At 41.0% G+C, this 23,486-nt stretch overlaps 1 protein-coding gene across 5 annotated transcripts in view; it reads left to right on the forward strand.

Moving 5' to 3' along the window:
* The window catches only part of CKAP5 (cytoskeleton associated protein 5), a 109,399-nt gene that overhangs the window by 7,838 nt on the left and 78,075 nt on the right, over positions 1-23,486 (forward strand). Inside the window, exon 1 of one of the 5 annotated variants that reach the window (XM_047775838.1) lies at positions 17,233-17,312. The exons of the other annotated variants lie outside the window; for them this stretch is intronic. The gene's annotated coding sequence lies outside the window, so the exon portion shown is untranslated. Of the gene's footprint in view, positions 1-17,232; positions 17,313-23,486 lie in introns of those variants that run through there. 5 annotated transcript variants of the gene reach the window in all.

Genomic DNA, 23,486 nt, shown 5'->3' on the forward strand with positions numbered 1-23,486 from the left:
ATCTAATTATTCATTGTCTTGATTATATTTCTTAGAGGTTATTAAAGTGACTTTTAGATCCCTTCTGTAAAGATGAGGAAAAAGTTGACTAGTATCAAGTATTTCCTGATATGAAATCATTTGTTTAATGCCAGTGTTTTTCCTTTTTTCAGTCATAAGACTTAAAGTAGTGTTTTATTTATCACAAAGCTAACTCCTGGGAAATAAACAGAAAAAGTCTTTTCTGCAGCCTGGGTTTTGTTGACTTCCTTCAAGTTGATCCTACTGCTTCTTTATACACAATTTCACCCTGCTTACTTGTTTAAATCAAGAGCTAAAATTATGCAGCACTGCCACAAGCTAACTAGAAGTGTTGGTTTGATCACAAATGTTGAGGAAGGAAAGCTACAAAACATAAAACATTAAAACTCTTGAAAAAAGTCCAGTTGGAACCTTTTTTTTTGTCTTTTCTGCGGCCGCACCCTCAGCATATGGAGGTTCCCAGGCTAGTGGTCTAATCAGAGCTGTAGCCTGGCCTACACCATAGCCACAGCAACGTGGGATCCGAGCCATGTCTGCAACCTACACCACAGTTCACGGCAGCACGGGATCCTTAACCCGCTGAGCAAGGCCAGGGATCGAACCTGCAAGCTCATGGTTCCTATTCGGATTCGTTAACCACTGAGCCACGCTGCAACTCTGAGCCATTTGTTTTTGATGCAAGAGTCCCTCACACCTCTGTAGCAGTACATCTTGAGGGTATTGCTACATTGATTGCTTGAATAGATTATCCTGAAAGGTTTAAATGATCATCAGTATACTTTGTTTACGAAGACTGGGAGGCTTATGTATTTTCTTAGATTTTAAATGGGAAAAAAAGTTACATAAGGTAATTGCTGTTTCAGGGTTAAACCCGCACTTTTGTTTTGGTCTTTGTGTGTGTGTGTCTTTTTAGGGGCGCACCCATGGCATATGGAAGTTCCCAGGCTAGGGGTCAAATCAGAGCTGCAGCTGCTGGCCTACACCACAGCCACAGCAAAGCCAGGTCCGAGCTTCATCTCCGACCTACACCACAGCTCACGGCAACGCCGGATCCTTAACCCACTGAGCAAGGCCAAGGATTGAACGTGAGTCCTCATGGATACTAGTCGGGTTCATTACCACTGAGCCACAAGTGGAACTCCAAAAATCTTGTTTTCAGAATCTGTTACTGAACAGTTTTTCACTTTGATAAAGCATTTACTTCAGAACTCTGTTAAATATGTTTTCCTGACATATTTGAAATACACATTCAGCATACACAATTTTATTTATAAACTCAAAGAATACATTTATTGTATATTTAAGAATTCTGTGATTTGATGAAATCTTGCCATTTTAGGAATATGTTAGAGGACAGAGTACTCTGCTGGACGCTGGGTAATAAGATTCAGTTCTTTCTTTCATGGAGATATGATGTCCAAAAAATGTTAAAGGGGAAAAGTGAGGCTTAGTTTATGGGCTGAGTATAGACAAACCAGCTTCAAGGTGCCAGGCTGAAATTTTAAATTTTAGAGCTTTAAAAAACAATACGATAAAAATATTGAAACTTGTTGTTTAAAAAAAAAAAAAAAAAGACATGGCTAGGTATTAAAGTGAAAAGTGAAAATTCTTTGGCCAGTCTCATAGACACTCTTCTAAAAGTAGTCAGAGTTAACAGTTTTCTGTGGACCCATCCAGAAAAGTTTTATGTGCTTTTAAACATGTACAATGTTGTATTCGTTTCCTATGACTGCTGAAACATATTACCATAAATTTGGTGGCTTAAAACAACCATAATTTGGAGTTCCCGTCATGGCTCAGTGGTTAACAAATCCGACTAGGAACCATGAGCTTGCGGGTTTGATCCCTGGCCTTGCTCAGTGGGCTGGGGATCCGGCGTTGCTGTGAGCTGTGGTGCAGTTTGCAGACGTGGCTCGGATCCCTGCGTTGCTGTGGCTCTGGCGTAGGCCAGTGGCTACAGCTCCGATTGGACCCCTAGCCTTGGAACCTCCATATGCCTCAGGAGTGGCCCAAGAAATGGCAAAAAGACCAAAAAAAAAAACAACACAAAACTGTAATTTATTCTCTCACAGTTCTGGAGTCCAAAGGCCACATTTAGGGTGAGTTAGAGAAGGCTAATATTGAGGCAAGGCCACACTCCTCCACAGGCTCTCGGGGAGAATTCCTCCCTTGCCCCTTTAGCTTCTGGTGGCTCTTGGCATTCCTTGGCTTATGTCTCATCACTCCAGCCTTTTCTCATCTTGCTCTTCTCTGTCTTCACATCGCCTTCTCCTCTGTGCATGTCAGATTTCCCTCTGTCTCCCTCTTATAGGGCTACATGTGATTGCATTCAGGGCTCACTCAGATAATCCAGGATGATCTCCCCATCTCTAAACTCTTAATTTAATCACATCTGGGAAGACCTCTTTTCCAAATAAAGCAGCATTTAATAGGTTTCAGGGATTACAACCCAATATCTTTGGGGGTCATTAACCACCTCCCAGCAATGTGTATTTCCCTCCTAGTATATTTTTACTCAACACAACAAAAGGAATCAGACTTCATATACTATCTTCCACACATTTTTTTTTTAACTTTTATTTGTGGTTATTTTGTGGAATTTATCCCTGGGCCGTAAGTTTTTGTGTCTTCAGTTTCTTCTGGGATGTCTTTTTCTTCTGTGCAACCTCCTCTGCTGTTTTCAGTAAAGGTCACCTCAATGTGGCAGTAAGGGTTGATTTGACCATACGCTTTCTAAGTCTTGGCTGTATCTTGGAGGCTTTGTTCACCTGGATGTGCTCAATAACCAGAGAATCTGCATCTAAGGCTTAAGTTCAGTGTTAATCTCTGCATTTTTGAGTATGTGTGATAAAAATGCAGCACTCTATTTGGGCTCCCGGCCCTGTGTCCAGCCCCACTATTTGGTCTGGACACACATACCAACTTCACTGTAACGACGACAAATGGCACTCATTGCTTCAGATACTTGGTGGCATTTTGAATATGCATATCCTCAATGCCCTGGGCAGTTTTCATGAGTGCTCTTAAAGTGAACATGACGGTTTGAACCGCTTGATTTGCATGGTTTTGTGGGGTTTTCTGGGTCAAGTGAATAGAGAGCCATTTTTAAGCTCACTTCAGGCTGCTTACAGGAAAAGCCAAATTTCTTTTCAAAACTTAATGGTGGATTTCTTCCACATCAGTGTTTAAATATTTTCTTTAGTTCCTATCCCCCCCCCCCACCCCTTTACTACCTACAGAGCATTTTGAATGGAAGAATGTCTCACTTTTTGGTTTTTGGTGGGTTTTTTTTTTTGGGTTTTTTTTTTTTTGCATTTTAGGCCTGCACCGAGGGCATATGGAAGTTCCCAGGCTAGGGGTCACCTTGCACCACAATCACAGCAAAGCCAGATCCAAGCCATGTCTGCAACCCATGCCACAGCTTGGCAACACCAGATCCCTAACCTAGTGAGCAAGGCCAGGGATCAAACCCACATCTTAATGAATACCAGTTGGGTTCGTTACCACTGAGCCACAATAGGAATTCTCATGTCTCACTTTTTTTTTTTAATTGTAGTGTGTGTTTTTTTTTAATTACATAACATAAAAATTACCACCTTAAATATTTTAAATTAAGTACATTCACATTACTGTGAAACACATCTCTAAAACTTTCAGCTTGGAAATCTGAAACTCTGTATCCTTTAAACTCTTGTTTTTCCTCCTTCCCCAGCCCTTGATAACTACCATTTTACTTTCTGTTGCTATGAATTTTACTAGTTTAGATACTTATATAAGTGGAATCAGACAGTATTTATCTTTTTGTTAGTGGCTTACTTCATTTACCATGATATCTTCAAAGTTCATCCTTATTGTGTCATGTGACAGGATTTCTTTCCTTTTTAAGGCTAATATTCCATTGTATCTTTTTAGCACATTTTGTTTTTCCATTCATTCCTAAGTGGACCATTTGGGTTTCCTCTACTTCTTGGCTGTTTTAAATAGTGCTGCTTTGAACATGGGTGTGCAATTCTGAGACCCAGCTTTCAGTCCTTTTGGATATATACACAGACACACATACATATACTCAGAAGTGGAATTGCTGGATCATATGGTAATATGGTATATTCTATTTATACTTTTTTTTTTTTTTTTTGCTATTTCTTGGGCCGCTTCCACGGCATATGGAGATTCCCAGGCTAGGGGTCTAATCGGAGCCGTAGTCACCAGTCTACGCCAGAGCCACAGCAATGTGGGATCCGAGCCGCGTCTGCAACCTACACCACAGCTCACGGCAACGCCGGATCGTTAACGCACTGAGCAAGGGCAGGGACCGAACCCGCAACCTCATGGTTTCTAGTCGGATTCGTTAACCACTGCACCACGACGGGAACTCCTATTTATACTTTTTTGAGTAGCCTCCATACAGTTCCACCATTTTACAGTTCCGTTAACAGTGCACAAGTGTTCGGATTTCTCTCCATTTTTAGTATTTGTTATTTTCTGTTTAAAAAATTTTTTGTTAGTTTTTTAATAGCAACCATTCTGATGGATGTGAGGTGATAGCTCATTGTGGTTTTGACTTGTATTTCTCTGATAATTAGTGGTGTTGATCATCTTTTCATATGTTTGTTGGCTATATATATCAGCTTTGTAGAAACATCTATCAAGTCCTTTGCCCATTTTTAACTGGGTTTTTGGGGGGCTTTTGTTGTGGGGGTTCTTTTTTTTTTCCTTTTTCATCTGTACTCTCGGGATACAGAAGTTCCCAAGCTGAGGATCAAATCTGAGCTGCAGCTGTCACCCGTGGTCACAGTTGCAGCAATGCCAGATCCTCAACCCACTGCACCCCAATGGAAACTCCCTTTATGGAGGTTCTTGATATTTTCTGGTTATTTACCCCTTATCAGATAAATGATTACAAATATTTTCTTCCATTCTGTAGGTTATCTTTTTACTCTATTGTGTCCATTGATACACAAAAGTCTTTAAGTTTGATATAGTCCTAATTGTCATTTTTGCTTTTGTTGCCTATGCCTTTCACATTGTATTTAAGAAATCATTGTCTGGGAGTTCCTGTTGGCACAGCAGAAACGAACCCAACTAGTATCCATGAGAATGCAGGTTTGATCCTTGGTCTGGCTCAGTGGGTTAAGGATCTGTTGTTGCCATGAGCTGTGGTATAGGTCACAGATACGGCTCGGATCTGACATTGCTGTGGCTGTGGCGTAGGCTGCCAGCTGTAGCTCCTATTTGACTCCTAGCTTGGGAACTGCCATATGCTGTGAATGCACCCCTAAAGAGAGAAAAAGAAATCATCATCCATTCCAGTGTCGTGAAGCTTTCCCCTCTCTGTGTTCCCCTAGGAGTTTTCTAATTTTAGGTTTTTAATAATTTCAAATTAATTTTTGTGTATGATGTGAGATAAGGGTTCAGCTTCACGCTTTTGTATGTGGCTTTACTCTTTTGTATGTGGCTATCCAGTTTTCACTCTTTTGTATGTGGCTATCCAGTTTTGTATGTAGCTATCCAGTGAAGTTCAACTTCACTCTTTTGTTTTTTGTTGTTGTTGTTGTTTTTTAAATTACTCAATGAAATTATTACATTTGTAGTTGTACAATGATCATCACAGTCCAATTTTATAGGATTTCCATCTCACAACCCCAGCACATCCCCCCTCCCCCCAAACTGTCTCCTTTGGAGACCATAAGTTTTTTGGTATATGAGTCAGTATCTGTTCTGCAAAGAAGTTCAGTCTGTCCTTTTTTCAGATTCCACATGTCAGTGAAAGCATTTGATACTGGTGTCTCATTGTATGGCTGACTTCACTTAGCATGATAATTTCTAGGTCCATCCATGTTGCTAAAAACGCCAGTATTTCATTCCTTTTAATGGCTGAGTAATATTCCATTGTGTATATATACCACATCTTACTGATCCACTCCTCTGTCTATGGACATATAGGTTGTTTCTGTCTTGGCTATTGCAAATAGTGCTGCAATGAACATTGAAGTACATGCGTCTTTGCGAGTCATGGTTTTCTCTGGATAGATGCCCAGGAGTGGTATTGCTGGGTCAAATGGTAGTTCTATTTTTAGTTTTCTGAGGAATCTCCATACTGTTTTTCCACAGTGGTTGCACCAATTTACAATTCCACCAACAGTGTAACAGGGTTCCTTTTTCTCCACACCCTCTCTAGCACTTATTGTTTGTAGACTTTTTGATGATGGCCATTCTGGCTGATGTAAGGTGGTACCTCATAGTGGTTGTGATTTGCATTTCTCTAATGATGAGTGATGCTGAACATCTTTTCATGTGTTTTTTTGGCCATCTGTATGTCTTTGGAGAATTGTCTGTTTAGATCTTCTGCCCATTTTTTGATGGGGTTGTTTGTTTTTTTGGTATGGAGCTGCAGAAGGTGTTTATAAATTTTGGAGATTAATCCCTTGTCAGTTGATTCATTTGCAAAGATTTTCTCCCATTCTGTGGGTTATCTTTTCATTTTGTTTAGGGTTTCCTTTGCTGTGCAGAAATCTTGCAGTTTAATTAAGTCCCATTTGTTTATTTTTGTCTTTACTCTAAGAGGTGGATCTGAGAAGATGTTGCTGTTGTTTATGTCAGAGTGTTTGGCCTATGTTTTCCTCTAAGAGTCTTATAGTGTCTGGTCTTACATCTAGGTCTTTAAGCCATCTTGAGTTTATTTGTGTGTATGGGAGTGTTCTAATGTCATTCTTTTTACATGTGGCTATCCAGTTTTCCCAGCACCACTTATTGAACAGGCTGTCTTTTCTCCATTGTTGTAGTCTTGCCTCCTTTGTCACAGATTAGTTGGCTGTAGGTATGTGGGTTTAATTCTGGGCTTTCTATCCTGTTCCACTGATCTGTATTTCTGTCTTTGTGCCAGTACCATACAATGACTGTTGCTTTGTAGTATAGTCTGAAGTCTGGGAGCCTGATTCCTCCAGCTCCATTTTTCGCTTTGAGGATATCTTTGGCTATTCTGGGTCTTTTGTGCTTCCAAACAAACTTTAGAATATTTTGTTCGAGTTCTGTGAAAAATGTCCTTGGTAATTTGATAGGGATTGCATTGACTCTGTAGATTCAATTCAATTTAATTCAGTGGGTAGTATAGTCATTTTGATAATATTAACTCTTCCAATCCAAGAGCATAGTATGTCTTTCCATCTGTTTGTGTCATCTTTGATTTTTTCATCGGTGTCTTATAGTTTTCAAAGTACAGGTCTTTTGTTTCTTTAGGTAGGTTTACTCCTAGGTATTTTATTCTTTTGGATGTGATGGTAAACGGGATTGCTTCCCTAATTTCTCTTTCTGATCTTTCATTGTTAGTGTATAGAAATGCTGTTGATTTCTGTGTATTAATTTTGAATCCTGTGACTTTGCCAAATTCATGGGTGAGCTCTAACAGTTTTCTGGTAGAGTCTTTAGGATTCTCTAGGCATAGTATCATGTCATCTGCAAATAGTGATAGTTTTACTTCTTCCTCTCCAATTTGGATTCCTTTTATTTCTTTTACTTCTCTGATTGCTCTGGCTAGGACTTCCAAAACTATGTTGGAGAGTAGTGGCGAGAGCAGACATCCTTATCTTGTTCCTGATCTCAGCGGGAATTCTTTCAGCTTTTCACCACTGAGAATGATGTTCGCTGTGGGTTTGTCATATATGGCCTTTATTATGTTGAGGTAGGTTCCCTCTATGCCCACTTTCTGAAGGGTTTTTCTCAGAAATGGGTGTTGGATTTTGTCAAAGGCTTTTTCTGCATCTTTTGAGAGGATCATATGGTTTTTATTCTTCAGTTTGTTAATGTGGTGTATCACACTGATTGAGTTGCGGATATTGCAACTTCCCTCTTTTGTATGTGGCTATCCACTATTTGCTGAAGAAGCCATCCTTTCCCCACTGAATGGTCTCGGCACCCTTGTCAAAGATCATTTTACTCTAAATGCAAGGATTTATTTCTGGATTCCCTAGTCTATTCCATTGGCCTGTTTTTCTTCATGCTATTAACACACCACTTTGATCACTGTGGCTTTGTAATGTGTTGAAATCAGGAAGTGAGACTCCTCCAACCTTTTTCTTTTTCAAAAAATGTTTCGACTATTCAGGGTCCTTTAAGATGCCATATGAATTTTAGGATTAATTTTTCTATTTCTGCAAAAAATGTGGTTGGGATGTTGATGGAGATTGTGTTGAATGTACACATTATTTTCAGAAATATAGAATCTTTTTAAAAAATTTTTATTAGTAGTGTTTATTTGGTTCTTAGAGATGCTAAGAGTTTCGAAAATTGTCTTCTTTGGAACATGGCACCAGTTGGGTGCCTTTGCCTTCCTGCCCTACGTGCCCTAGGGGTACCTTGAATAATGATGAGGATGCTGGGAGAGGGGTGCAGAGAGAACCCCTGAAGGAAATGCCCTGGGAGAGAGGTTCTGAGCCAGGGGTCAGGATCAGGGTGATGGGGGCTGGGTCCAATGGAGGAGGAGCTGGGGGGCCAGGATGCCTGGGTCTTGGGGAGCATGTGGGCAGGGGCCAGTCTGTCACACTGCCTATGATCTGCCCCACATGGTTTCCTGGATCCTGGCTTGGTACTTGCATAGGTTGGTGTAGATACCAGGGTAACCCGGCTGGGCACAGCACTCCATACCCCTGGACAAGAGACCCTGGAGCTGTTCTCTGTACACCACAGGTCCCCCGGACTCACCCTGACAGGAGTCCTTCCCACCTCGGGTGACCCCTGCACAGACCATGCCAGGGGTCATGGCTCCCCAGTATGCCCACCAACACTCCTGGTCTGAGGAGATGCTGATATTCACACTCTGCAGGGAGTTGGGGTACCTGGCGATGGGACTAGATATGGTGCCAAGCCAGACACACGGCAGGGAGTCCCAGGGCTGGCACAGGAGCTGGCCATGGCGATGGGCCTCACTGAGCATCCCACTCTCAGGGTGGGCGCAATGAGCAGCAGTGATGAAGAAATATGGAATCTTAAGAATACTAAACCTTTGAATCCATGGACTACCTTTTTATTTATTTGTGTCTTTTTAAATTTCTTTCAGCATTCTTTTATAGTTTTCAGTGTTTAAGTCTTTCATCTCCTTGGTTAGGTTTACTCCCAAATATTTTTTTTTTTTTTTGATGCTATTGTATGTGGAGTTACTGTCTTAATTTCCTTTTCAGATTGTTCATTTGTAGTGTAGAGAAATGCTACTGATTTTTGTGTGTTGGGTTTGTGTTTCTGCAACTTTGCTGAATTCATTTATTCTCACGGTTTTCTTTTTTGTGGAATCTCTAGGACTTTTATGTCATAAGTGAACAGAGATGATTTTACTTCTTTTTTTCCAATTTAGATATATTTTATTTCTTTTTCTTGTCTAATTTCTCTGGCGAAGACTTTCAGTTCTATATTGAATAGGATTGGCCAGCACAGGCATCCTCCTTGCCTTGTTTCTACTCTTAGAGGAAAAACTTTCAGTCTTTTACCATCGAATATGTTGATAGCTGTGGGCTTTTCCTAAATGGCCTTGATTATTTTGAGGTGATTTCCTTCCATTTCTAGCTTAAGTGAGTTTTTTTTGTTTTTATCTTTTGTTTTTGTTTTTTCCACAGCTGCTCCCTGCAGGAGCTCCCTGGCCAGGGGTCAGATCTGATCTGCAGTTGTAATCTAGGCTGCAGCTATGGCTTTAACCCACTGTGCCAGGCCAGAAATCAAACCTGCATCCCAGCACTCCAGAGATGCTGCCAATCCCATTGTGCTACAGCAGGAATTCTCTAAATTGACTGTTTGTGTGTGTTGTTTTTTTGTTGTTGTTGTTTTGTTTTTATCATTGAAGGTGTTAAATCTTGTCAAATGCTATTTACTGCATCAATTGAGATGGTCATGTGGTTTTTGTCCTTCATTCTTTTAATGAAGATTTTGGTATATTGAACCATCCTTGTATTCCAAGAATAAATCCCACTTGGTTGTGGTTTATAATCCTTTTACTATGCCTTTGGATTTGGTTTGCTTATATTTTGTTGAGAATTTTTGCGTCATTATTTGTCAGTGATATTGGTCTGTAGTTTTCTCGTAGTGTCTTTGTCTGGCTTTGGTATCAGGGTTATTCTAGCCTTGTACAGTGAGCTTGGAAGTGTTCCTTCCTCTTCAGTTTTTTGGAAGAGTTTCAGGAGGATTTGGTCTTAATTCTTTAAATGTTTCAAAGAATTCTCCAGTGAAGCTACTTGTCCTGGGCTTTTAATGTATTACTTCAAATCCCATTCCATTGATGGTGGATAGTAGAAAGTTGAGCTGAGTTTGGTGCCCTGAGTATAGGCCATAGGAAGGCCTGCTCTGAATGTGATTCTGATACTTGGTGCCACAAATTGTACTAGATGTGACTAAATAGCTCAGAAAACTCACCTTCTCAGTGCTTTTTGTATAGAGAAGGAAATACATTTCATATTTCTGACTTTCTGAATCAGTGTTTTTACTTTTTACCACATTTCTTTCTTTGCCAGTCATAAGAGGCTGATAATTAAATTTTTGCTTTTTGAGTGGTTTGTGTGAATCCTTACCTTTTGATCAGGGGACGAAATATATTTTACGGGTTAGAATGCCTGAAAAAGGAAAATAATGACATAATAACCCACATATATGTAAACTATGGTTTTGGATTATCACTACATCTGTGGTACTAGCCTAAAGCAAGCTACATTTCTTTGTTGAAATTTAACCAAGGGCCAAAGAGAATGGGACTATTAGATTTTTACTTGTGAAGCAGAAGCACTTTGCAAATATCTAATGTTAGCTGCAGATATCCTAGGACTGAAAGATTTGGAATTGCAAGCATGCTGTTTATTATATATAAATAGTTGTTGTGGAATACTGTTCCATAAAATTTTAGAGGTGGGAGAGTTGTTAACACAAACTCCTTGTTTTATGCATGAGAATACTAACGATCAAATGACTTTCCTAAGGTTTCACAGCTAGTTAATGGTAGAGCAGAGACTTGGGGATTTACATTTTCTTCTTTCCAGCCCAGTGCTTCCGCTTAGACTAAAAAAAAAAAAACAAAAAACAAACAAACAAAAGCCTTTCAACATTTCTACCTGAACACTACAGTATGTAACTTACTTTTAAATTATAACATCTTAGGAGTTCCCATAGTGGCACAGCAGAAACAAATATGGCCAGGAACCATGAGGTTGCAGGTTTGATCCTGCCTCGCTCAGTGGGTTAAGGATCCGGCGTTGCCGTGAGCTGTGGTGTAGGTCACAGACATAGCTCGGATCCTGCATTGCTGTGGCTGTGGTGTAGGCCAGCAGCCGTAGCTCTGATCGACCCCTAGCCTGGGAACCTCCATATGCCGCAAGTGTGGCTCTAAAAAGCAAAAATAAATAAATAAAAATAAATAAATAAATTATAACATCATATTTGGTAAAGACAGAGCTTTTTTGCCCTTTCATTTTGAAACTCATGGAATATTTAATATATTTTTAATGTAATAAGTTGTTTATATTATAAACCTTAAAAAAGAAACACCCATGTTCCTGCCTCCCAGTTTAAGAAACAGGTCATTACCAATATCCTGTGCAAGCCTCCTTGACTGCATCCCAGATTGTATTCTCTGCCTTTTCTGCCATGCTCTTTTCAGTATATCCTCCTCATACTTTTCTTTTAAATTTAACCACAAATGTATGTATCCCTCCACAGTATATGGATTGGGTTTATATAATCATACTGTATGTTTTTCAGTAACTAGCTATTTTTCTCAGAATGGTTTGTGAAATTCATTCATGTTTTTGCTAATAGCTGTCTTCCTTTATTTTCACTGCTGTATGTTTTCTGTGAATATACCACAATTTATTTGTCTCCTATTAATGGTTTTGTTTTGTTTTGTTTTGCTTTTTAGGGCTGCACTCATGGCATATGGAAGTTCCCAGGCTAGGGATCGAATTGGAGCTACAGCTGCCAGCCTACGCCACAGCCAAAGCAACACAGGATCCAAGCCACGTCCTCGACCTGCATCACAGCTCATGGCAGTGCCGAATCTTTATCTCCTGAGCAAGGCCAGGGATCGAACTTGCATCCTCATGGATACTAGTCATATTCATTTCCTCTGAGCCATGACAGGAACTCCCAACATGACCAGATTTAACTATTATTTAACTATTAACTAAAGGATAATTTTCATTGTATTTCCTTTTGAAAGTATTCAAAATAGCATATAAGATTCATACCAAGTAATCAGTGACTCTTTGTAAATAGACTACATTTCAAACTATGAATGAATTGCAGCAAGAACTGGCTTTAATTGATAGATAAAAAAATACAGATCCATACTGAAAATTAGTACTAAGTAATAATCCAGTTACACTTTAACTCTTGTACTGTACATTGCTGGTGGAGGAGTACAAAAGGGCTCATACAGCCACTTTGGAAAATAGTTTGACAGTTATTTATAAAGTTAATCATGCACTTACACTATTACCCAGCATTTCCACTCCTGGATATTTGCCCAAGAGAAATGAAAAGTTGTGTTCATACAAAAATCTGTAGCAGTTTTTTTAATGATTCCTAAAAACTGAAAACAACCCACATGTCCTTCAACTTGTAAATGGATGAACAAAATATGTTATGTCATATAGTGGCATATCACTCAACAGTAAAAGGGAGCAAACTACTGATATGTGCAAAAACATGGATGATCTCTGTTGTATTATACTAAGTGAAAAAAGCCAAACTCAAAAGACTGTACATGATATGATTCTTTTTATGTAACAGTTGTGGAAAAGCCAAAACTATAAGAACAGAACACTTATTAGCAGTTGCCTGGGGGAAAGGGGTTAACTACAAAGGGGCCCAGGAAGTTTTGGGAGCGAATAGAGATGTTCTTGACTGTAGTGTTGTAGCATGACTCTACATGAATGTACTAAAAAGAATGAATTTGGAGTTCTTGCTGTGGCACAGCTGAAGCAAATCTGACTAGGAACCATGAGGTTGTGGGTTCTATCCCTGGCCTTGCTCAGTGGGTTAAGGATCTGGCGTTGCTGTGAGCTGTGGTATAGGTCGAAGATGCGGCTCAGATCTAGCATGGCTGTGGCTGTGGCATAGGCCGGCAGCTGTACCCTGATTTGACCCCTAGCCTGGGAACCTCCATGTACCATGGGTGTGGCCCTAAAAAGCAAAAAATAAAAAATTAAAATTAGAAAATAAATAAATAAAAAGAATGAATTTTACTGTGTGTAAGTTACATTGTAGTAAACCTGACTTAAAATCTCTAAGATTGGGGAACCACTTCTCCCTTGGTTAGTGCTGCCTCTGACAGCTGGGAACACAGGGCCCTAGGAGCAGTCCACGGGAGAGGTCTATATATTTGCCTTTTTTTTTTTTTTTTTTTTTTTTAAGGCCTTTGCCTTGGCCCGTGGAAGTTCCTAGGCCAGGAATCGAACCCACATTGCAGGTGGCAACCTGCACCACAGCTGCAGCAATGTCAGATCCTTAATCCTCTGTGCCACAAGGGAACTTTCTACATTCGCCAGGGGTGCAATCCTAGCAGGAGCTGTGACCTAAACCACAGCTGCAGCAATACTGGATCCTTTAACACATTGTGCCAGGCCAGGGATGGAACTGTCACCACCAGAACAGAGACAAGCTGGATCATTAGCCCACTGCCACTGTGGGAATGCCTTGCTTTTTAGTTTTAAAGGGAATGTGATAGATAAAGCAGATAGTAACTATTTGGTTTTGGGTGGGGTTTTTTTGTCTTTTTGCCTTTTTAGGGCTGCACCTGTGGCATATGGAGGTTCCCAGGCTAGGGGTCAAATCAGAGCTGTAACCTGCACCACAACCACAGCAATTTGAGATCTGAGCCTGGTCTGTGACCTAAACCACAGCTCATGGCAACGCTGGATCCTTAACCCACTGAGCAAGGCCAGGCACGGAACCTGCATCCTCATGGATGCTAGTCAGGTTTGTTAACCACTGAGCCATGATGGGAACTCCCAACAGTAACTATTTTTGAACATCGTGTACTTTATTTACTGTATTTACATTTAGCAGTTAATTCTAGGCGCTTTACAAATATAAATGTAACGCATTTAGTTCTTCTAATAACCCAGTAACAAAAAATTCCCCATTTTGGGAGTTCCCGTCGTGGCGCAGTGGTTAACGAATCCGACTAGGAACCATGAGGTTGCGGGTTCGGTCCCTGCCCTTGCTCAGTGGGTTAACGACCCGGCGTTGCCGTGAGCTGTGGTGTAGGTTGCAGAAGCGGCTCGGATCCCTCGTTGCTGTGGCTCTGGCGCAGGCCGGTGGCTACAGCTCCGATTCAACCCCTAGCCTGGGAACCTCCATATGCCGCAGGAGCAGCCCAAGAAATAGCAACAACAACAACAACAACAACAAATTCCCCATTTTGGAGTTCCCATTGCTGTGACTGTGGCATAGGCCAGCAGCTACAGCTCCAATTTGACCTCTAGCCTGGGAACCTTCATATGCGGTGGGTGTGGCCCTAAAAAGACCAAAAAAAAAAAAAATCTCCACTTTACAAATAGAAAAACAGAAGCACAGAGAGGTAGAAGTTTGTCCCAAACCAAACAGCTGATAAATGGTACAATCAGGATTTGAACTAAGCACTCTAGCCCCAGAGTCCATGCTCCTTATCACTAGCTTGGCCTCTTTCCCTCATTCAATATGATCTAATAAAGAATTCCAGTTTAATGCTAAATTTTTTTTCCTGCTTGCTCTTATGGTGTGTGCAGTAAATGTTTTTTTTACCCATGCTTGATTTGTTGCAGAAAAAACGTAACAGTGAAGAAAGATTTTTTTTAAGCCTAAGAAATGCCACCTTTCTAATACATAAAGTATGATTTTCTCATGTCCTCTTCCATATATAATATTTGCTAAATCATTTCCTAAGTAAATTCCCCTTGACTGTGTTAAGGAGACTACTTCCACCTGGTAATTTGTTGAATTGTGAAGGCTTTACACATCTAATTTAGTCTCTTCATAGTATAGTAAAGAAAAGGATACAGTAACCAAAATAAGATGGCTGAGTTTGGGATGTGGTATTTGGTAAGATATCTAAGGAATATTTAGGAATAATTATATAAAATATCTTCGCATTTGGGACGAAAGATTCCAATCTCTGTAATAATAATCTTGAGTTCCCTGGTGGCTCAGCAGGTTAAGAATCTGGCATTGTGGAGTTCCTGTCGTGGCGCAGTGGTTGGCGAATCCGACTAGGAACCATGAGGTTGCGGGTTCGGTCCCTGCTCTTGCTCAGTGGGTTAACGATCTGGGGTTGCCATGAGCTGTGGTGTGGGTTGTAGATGTGGCTCGGATCCCGCGTTGCTGTGGCTCTGGCGTAGGCTGGTGGCTGCAGTTCCAATTCGACCCCTAGCCTGGGAATCTCCACATGCCGTGGCAGCGGCCCAAAGAAATAGCAAAAAGCCAAAAAAAAAAAAAAAGAATCTGGCATTGTCACTGCTGTGGCTCTGGTTACAGCTGCAGCTTGGGTTCCATCTCTGGCCCGGGAACTTTCGAATGCTATGGGTGTGGCCAAAATAATCATCATCATCATTTGAGCTCTGATATCTGAGACTGAGCTGTACAATCAGTGAATTTTTTTTCTTTCTAAAATTTTAATTCACTAATAATTACAGCACCAGGTAGTATCCATTTGAGTGTGTGGGCATGTGTACGCATACTCACTGCACTAGGCTTATGGAAGTTATCTGGTCTCCTGTGTCAAAGTAAGTGTTGGTCATACCTTCTGTGATACATATTTATTGAGTATTCTTTTAGTGTCACTGGAAAAAAAAGATGAGTAAAATAGACTCCAATCTTTGCCCTTGAGGTGCTCCTAATCTAATGGGAAGGCTCATCTACAAGTCATTACTCTCAGAACGGTGTGGTATGCCTGATACAGATAGAATGAAAGAAGGTCTTCATTACCTAATTCAAAAGTGCTATTCACATTAAAAATTTTTTCACTCACAGTTAAATGCACTTTAGAATCAGATTTTCTTGGCAGTTCAAAGCCAGACTATTCTATTCTGAATCAGTTTCACTTCATGGCAACATTAGCTTAGAATTTTCTAACACCTTCAGAATAAGGGTAATCTGGGTCTACTCTGTATTTGAGCAGTCTTCATGGCTGTCCTTTGGAATCTAACTTTCCACTTGAACCCCTGTTTGGCATGAAAGATGTTAGGGCACTTATAAATGGTTTTTAGCTTTACTAATTGATTCCCATACTGGTTTGGTAGTGGCTTAAGGTTTTAGTAAGGTATGTTTATTCATCAAGATTAGATGAAGGTAATACAGGCTTAATAAACAAACACATAAATCTCTTCTTACAGTATAAAGGAGACACAAAATGCATAAAAACCTTATAAGATGACAATTGAGGAAAAATTCCTCCCATGAAAAAAATTTTAAATTTATTAATAACCTACGGAGAGCTCAGAGACCATTAATTAATTCCCTGAGATGTTAATCCAGTTTCTACTACAATTTTCTCAAGAACTCTTTATATTACATTAGATGACTGCACATCACAATAGTATTTGCCCACAAGATTTATTTATCTACATAGTCTTGTAGGGAATTCTTGGCCAGTTTTTGAAAGATCACATTTTACTCACAAGAAGGAAAATGTTACTTTTCTATATTGCCTCCTACTACCCACCTTCTGTCATTGTTTAGGATTCCTTGTGTTGTAGCGAAGAGAAGGAAGTCAGTGAAAGGATGAGGGGAAGCAGTGCGGGTTGTCAGAATTCTTTTCTAGGCCTTGCCTAAAACACTAACTGCTCAAGTTAATGGAATAAGACACTTACGTAATGGAGGCTATATATTTACCCTGATGCTTTGACTATTTCCTGCAGCAATTTTTTTCACTCCTGAAGAACGAATTAGGACTGTGATAGTAGGAACAGGTCATCTCCTTTGTTTCGGGAACATTATCTGTGTTGCTACCAAAAAAGAGGTCCCCACCCAGTAGCAGTGGAGTCTTCCTAGTTGGTCCTTCACATACCTCTTGCCTTGGAAGCCCTGTGGCCTGGAAGGAGTACCCCCGGTCTTGCAGACCTCTGAGCGGAGGCACGCTGCGGCTCCTTTAAACCGTCAGTATGTGCCCGGCGGGGAGCCGAGGTGGGGCGGGCACTCTGACTGTGAGCTCTGGGCCCCGCCCCCGAGGAGGCGTTTCCCAGCGGCCCTCCGCACCAATGCCGCCCCCGCCCCCGCCCGCCCGGCCCGGTATTCCTGCTGATTCGGCTCGGACCTTAGGGCTCCCGACCTCTCCCTGCCTGGGGAGCGTAAGTGTCAAACTGCGGATGAGGGTCAAGCATCCGTGCCCAAGCCGGAAGTCCTGGAGGACTGTACGGGGGACTTTCCTGGCCTATCAGAGGCTAAGGTGGCGAAAGAGCGTAAACAATGCCGGCTGCAGTGAGCTAGAGCCTGGGGGCGTCTGCTCTACTTCTGGGTGGTGACAGCGGCTCTAGGGTGCTTGTTTGGATTTGCAGCGGTTGAGTGGTGCCCACAGCCTAGCTTTGCTCCAGCCTGGTTCCTACTTGGAGTGAGGAGAGGATTGCTTTTACTCAGTATAACCCCACTGAGCTGGATGGGTGGAGCTGGATCTAGTTCCCTGGGCCTTGAGTCCTTAGCCTGGGATTTGGAGACCTGGGTAGCTTTGGGATGAGTAAGCATTAGATTTTTCAGCTACCTTGGTACAATTGAGCAGTAGCTCTCAAAGTTGACCTAATTCACAGCCAGGTTTAGTTTTTTGTCTCTTCAGAGGCCTGTTTTGGGATTCAGTCCCCCTTTTGGAGATGCTGACAGTGATCATCTATAGAGGAGAGTCCTGTTAACCTTTCCTGCTGATATGAATAGCACCACATGAAAGAGTCAGCTCTTTTCCCCTCTGAAGGAATTTGTGGGAGACCACCATCCCCGGACTCAATTTGCATTTCCAGCCCCCTGATAATGCAGAATACTTCAACAAGAGGATAACACTTGTCCTTGTTAGTAAGAATTACCTAGAGGCAGTGAGGTCTTTTAAATTAGAGGGACAAGCTATTTAAGAGATGAAATTTTTTTTGTCTGTCTTGGCCAAGTAGTAAAATTTTTAAATTTTCTATGACCGTCACATAATTGTTATGCTTCTTTAATCCGGTTGTCTTTCTTAGACTTGGTTGAAGCAAAGATTTCTGAGCATGAATGTGTATTCTATTTTACCCATGTTTTATAATTATTTCTTTTTTTTTTTTTAGCGAATCTACCGTCATTCTTTATTGGTTGTTCAAAGGGATTGCTTTTTGAATGGGCAGAAATTTTCCTGAAACTTCCCTCAGACTCTGCTTCTGCATAGCATTTCTGTGCTTCTGCATAGCATTTCCTTAGCCAGAAGTGAGAGTCCAGGAATGGTAATCAGATCCAGATCTCTTGTGTTGTGATAATGAAGAGCTTTTGTAGGTCAAGAGCTTGGGAATTAGCCATAGAATAGTCTCCCTGCCATAGCTTCCTCCCTAGTAAAAAGCTAAACCAGTACATTTAGTAGCTCTATAGCTATTTTTGGGCGCCATGCCTGTGGCATGTGGAAGTTCCCAGGCGAGGAATTGAACCCATGCCACAGCAGTGACAATGCTGGATCCTTAACCACTAGGCCACCAGAAAACTTCATGTATAACTATTCTTATAAGATGTTAGGGTACAGAAATTTGAAGTAAAAGGACACTACACATGGGAAGAGTGGTGGACTGAGAGATGGGAGACATAGGCTTTAGGCACCGCTCTAGCATTACTGCTGCCTTAATCGCTTGTGCCTTTTAGCTGGTTGATGAATAAGAAAATGCATGAATTGCTAGGGTCCATATGTTAATAATAGCATATAATGCACACTTAATAGGTGATTTGTTATTTATTTGAATACTAAACTGAAATTTATTCTAAACTTGAAATTTATTCTGAGTTGTGCCTTTATGTATGACCTTGGAAACATTTCTTAACCTCTGATCTAAAAATAATTATACCTAAACCTTTTTCAGCAATAGTGTGGACTATATGGTATTTGGGCTCTTTGGAAGACATTTTTAGATACATCAGTGATGTGAAATTATAATGTTTCTCTAGGACACATTTATTTTAGCTGGCTCTCCTTAGGCTAGGGTGAAAGCTCCTGAGAGCGCTGAATAATTTGAAATTTCTGAGTATTTGTAGTATGGGTTATATTGACTGAATCATAGCAAGCATCATATACAGGTCAAATTAATTATATTAATGCTTCTCTTTGTTGGCAGTTTTTTGCACTCTTTTTTTTTCCCTCCTTTTTTAGGGCCACACCCACGGCATATGGAGGTTCTTAGGCTAGGGGTCGAATTGGAGCTGCACCTACTGGCCACAGCCATAGCCACAGCAATGTGGGATCTGAGCCTCCTTTACAACCTACACCACAGGTCATGGCAACACTGGATCCTTAACCCACTGAACGAGGCCAGGGATCAAACCCACAACCTCATGGTTCCTAATCGGATTTGTTTGCTGTGCCACGATGGGAACTCCAGTTTTTTGATGCTCTTAAAGCATCAAATGTTGCTATGTAGCAAAGACTTAATTTCCTATGTCTATGTTTATAAAATTCAGAACCTTCTATTTATCCCTGCTGCCATATTTCCAGCCACTTGAAGATCATGTTTCTCAAGTCTAAAACTAAACTCATCGTATTCTTAACCTGTCCTCCACTCCCTAAACCAAACCACCCAGAACATTCTTCTGACATTTCTCTGTCATTGGAACCACTGTTCTCCAAGTCACCTAGACTGGAACCTCCTACCAGACTCTTCTTCTTACTCCCACATCCTTAGTTAAGACCTATTGATTCTGCTACTTTAATGTAGCTCCCTTCAGTCTTCTCTGCCCATCCTTTCCATTCTTAGTTCTGGCTCCTATTTATCCTTGTCCTGGAGTACTGCAACATTTCCTATCAGGACTCTGCTTTCTCTCTCTTCCAATTCATTCTACATAGATTTCTTTCTAAAGTAGATAAGGTCATGTCATTGCCCTGCTTCAGGTCATCAGCATCCTCTGTTGTTTAGCTTAATGTTCAAGATTATACATGGTCTGACTCTAGTCTATCTTTCTGGCTTTAGATTCTGGTAAGCGCTGCCATTCAGTGTTTGCTAAACATGCTCAGAACTTTTCTACCTCCGAGACTTTGCCTTTCTTATTTTCGCAGCCTAGAATATCTCTTCTCCATTCCTCTTTTTGTTTTGTTTCATTTTGGAAAACTCTACCTACTATTTGTCACTGAGCTCAGATGCCATCCTTTCTATGAGAGTTATACTGACCGTCCTCACTCACTGGCAATTAATTCTATCTTTGAAGTCCTTTAACCCTTATCTGTCATTTGCCTAGGGCACTTTCCATATATAATACATTTGTATTATAGTTACTTGTTTAGGTGTCGCCTTTGTGGCTCAGTGGTTAACAAATCCGACTGGGAACCACGAGGTTGCAGGTCCAATCCCTGAGGATCTGGTGTTGTGGTGAGCTGTGGTGTAGATCGCAGACATGGCTCGCATCCCACATTGCTGTGGCTGTGGTGTAGGCCGGCGACTGCAGCTCCGATTGGACCCCTAGCCTGGGAACCTCCATATACCTCAGTACAGCCCTAGAAAAGACAAAAAGACAGAAAAAAAAAGTTACTTATTTAGATGTCTGCTTGTACTCCTGTGAACTCCTTTGAGCCACCATGCTCTACCCACAGGGAAATTCAGTGAATGAATTGGAATGGAGTTAATTCCTTATTATTAGATCCTATTATTAGAAAGGACTTTAACCTTTACAGTCAACCCATGCGCATGTAAAATGATTGGCAGCTTTAACAAATGACTCATCTCCTAAAGACTCCTAAGGACTTTTAGAGTTACCATTGTAGCTCAGCAGTAACGAACCTGATATCCATGAGGATGCAGGTTCCATTCCTGGCCTCACTCAGTAGGTCAAGGATCCGGAGTTGCTATGAGCTGTGATGTAGGTCACAGACGTGGCTCGGATCTGCTGTGGCTGTGGCGTAGGCCAGCAGCTACAGCCCTGATTTGACCACTTGCCTGGGAGCTTCCAGATGCTGGGTGCGGCCCTAAAAAAAGATAAAAAACAAACCAAAAAAAGACTCTTAAGAACTTTAAATTTGGTCACCTTTGTTAGTTAGTTTTTTTTTTTTTTTTTTTAAGCGTAGTTTGGAATTCCCTGGTGGCCAAGTGGTTAAGAATCTGGTGTTGTCACTCTGCTGTGGGTCCACTTGGTCCGGGAACTTCCGCATGCCCTGGGCATGGCCAAAAATAAATAAATAAAAAGAATTACCCATAATCTTTGTTTATTATACAAATAACAAATGCAGGTAACCAATGAGAAAAAAAAAATCACAATAAACACCACACACTTAAAAAAGAGAAGAGTTTTGGGAGTTCCTGTCATGGCACAGTGGTTAATGAATCCGACTGAGATTGCAGGTTCGATCCCTGCCCTTGCTCAGTGGGTTAACGATCCGGTGTTGCTATGAGCTGTGGTATAGGTCGCAGACTCGCCTCACATCCTGCGTTGCTGTGGCTCTGGTGTAGGCTGGCAGCTACAGCTCCGATTAGACCCCTAGCCTGGAAACCTCCAGATGCTGAGGGAGCAGCCCAAGAAATGGCAAAAAGACCAAATAAATCAGCCTGAGAAATGGCAAAAAGACCAAAGAAAGAAAGAAAGAAAAGAAAAGAAAAGAATTTTAATGAGATCTGTAGCTTACATACCATTCACCCATTTAAAGTGTACAATTCAGTTACTGTCACTATATTCAGAGATTTGTGCAACCATCACCACAGTCAATTTTAGAATGTTTTCATTACCCCCAAAGAAACCCTAGACTCCTTAACTATTACCTTTCTAATCTCTCCAAACACCCCAGTCATAGGCAACTGCTCTTCTCTGTCTGTCAGTATAGATTTGCCTATTCTGGACATTTCGTAAAATGGGGTTGTACAATCTTTGGTCCTTTGTGACTGACTTCTTTCACTTAACATAATGTTTTCAAGGTTCATCCATGTTGAAGCATGTATCAGTACTTCATTTCTTTTGTGTGTGTGTATGGTAAGATAACCCAAATTATGATTAAAACTGTAGTCATTCCTCTCTTATGTAAAGACAGGTTAACAGTGTTTTGAAGCTGGGTAGTTAGGCTTGATTATTAGGCAGCTGCTGATTAGGGATGATTCCCTTTTACCAACTAACTGTATTTTATTTTAATTAATTTATTTTTTTGTCTTTTTAGTGCTGCCCCCTTGGCATATGGAAGTTCCTAGATAAGGGGTCGAAGTGGAGCTGTAGCTGCTGGACTATACCACAGCTACAGCAATGCCAGATCCGAGCCGTGTCTGCGACCTACAGCACAGCTCACAACAGTGCCAGATATATAACCCACGGAGTGAGGCCAGGGATTGAACCCGTGTCCTCATGGATACTGGTTGGATTTGTTACCTGCTGAGACACAACGAGAACTCCCCAACTAAACTATATTTTACATTTCTCTAAATTACCTAAGTCCTTTGGAGGCAAATAAACTTGTCTTCACATAGTGAATTGTTAACATTTATTGAGCCCTTGCTAGATGACAAGTAGTTAGTCTAAGAGCTTTATATGTACTGACTCGTTTAATCCATACAATAGCCCTCTGAGTTATTACTGTTATTCCTACTTTACATACAAGCATGCTGAAGCAGTATACATTTGGCTATGTAACTTACCCAAGGTCTTACCTCAAGTTAATGGTGGTTTTGAATATACAGAATTGTTTTTCTTTTTTTTCTTTTTAATTTGGATTTTCAGGCAGAAATAGAAGGTAATAAAATTTTCTCAAGTAGCAAAAATTCAAATTTGGGAGTTCCCGTCATGGCTCAGTGGTTAACGAATCTGACTAGGAACCATGAGGTTGCGGGTTTGATCCCTGGCCTTGCTCAGTGGGTTAAGGATCGGCGTTGCCGTGAGCCATGGTGTAGCTTGCAGATGAGGCTTAGATCCTGAGTTGCTGTGGCTCTGGTGCAGGCCGGTGGCTACAGCTCTGATTAGACCCCTAGCCTGGGAAACTCTATATGCCACAGGAGCGGCCCTAGAAAAGGCAAAAAGACAAAAAAAAATTCAAATTTGATAAGACTGTTATTGCATTTTTGATTATTGTGGATTTTTTCCTTTCCCTAGCAGACATTAATTGACCATTTTATATGTATCATGTGGCTAAGGACCTCATCTACCTGTCCTGTAGATGGTACGTGTCCTGGTTTTATCTCAAGTCTAAACTGGAGCTCCTCTCACAATGTACTCTCCCTCAGTGTTATCATCCATCCTCTTGGTTTTCATTACATTTTTTACTTGATAATTCCTAGATTTTTATTTTCAGACCAGATCTCTCTCTCTTGAGCACCAGGTTTGAATGACCAACTTCTGCCCACATCTGC

This window comes from Phacochoerus africanus, chromosome 4, assembly GCF_016906955.1.
Source record: "Phacochoerus africanus isolate WHEZ1 chromosome 4, ROS_Pafr_v1, whole genome shotgun sequence".
Taxonomy (NCBI): Eukaryota; Metazoa; Chordata; class Mammalia; order Artiodactyla; family Suidae; genus Phacochoerus; species Phacochoerus africanus.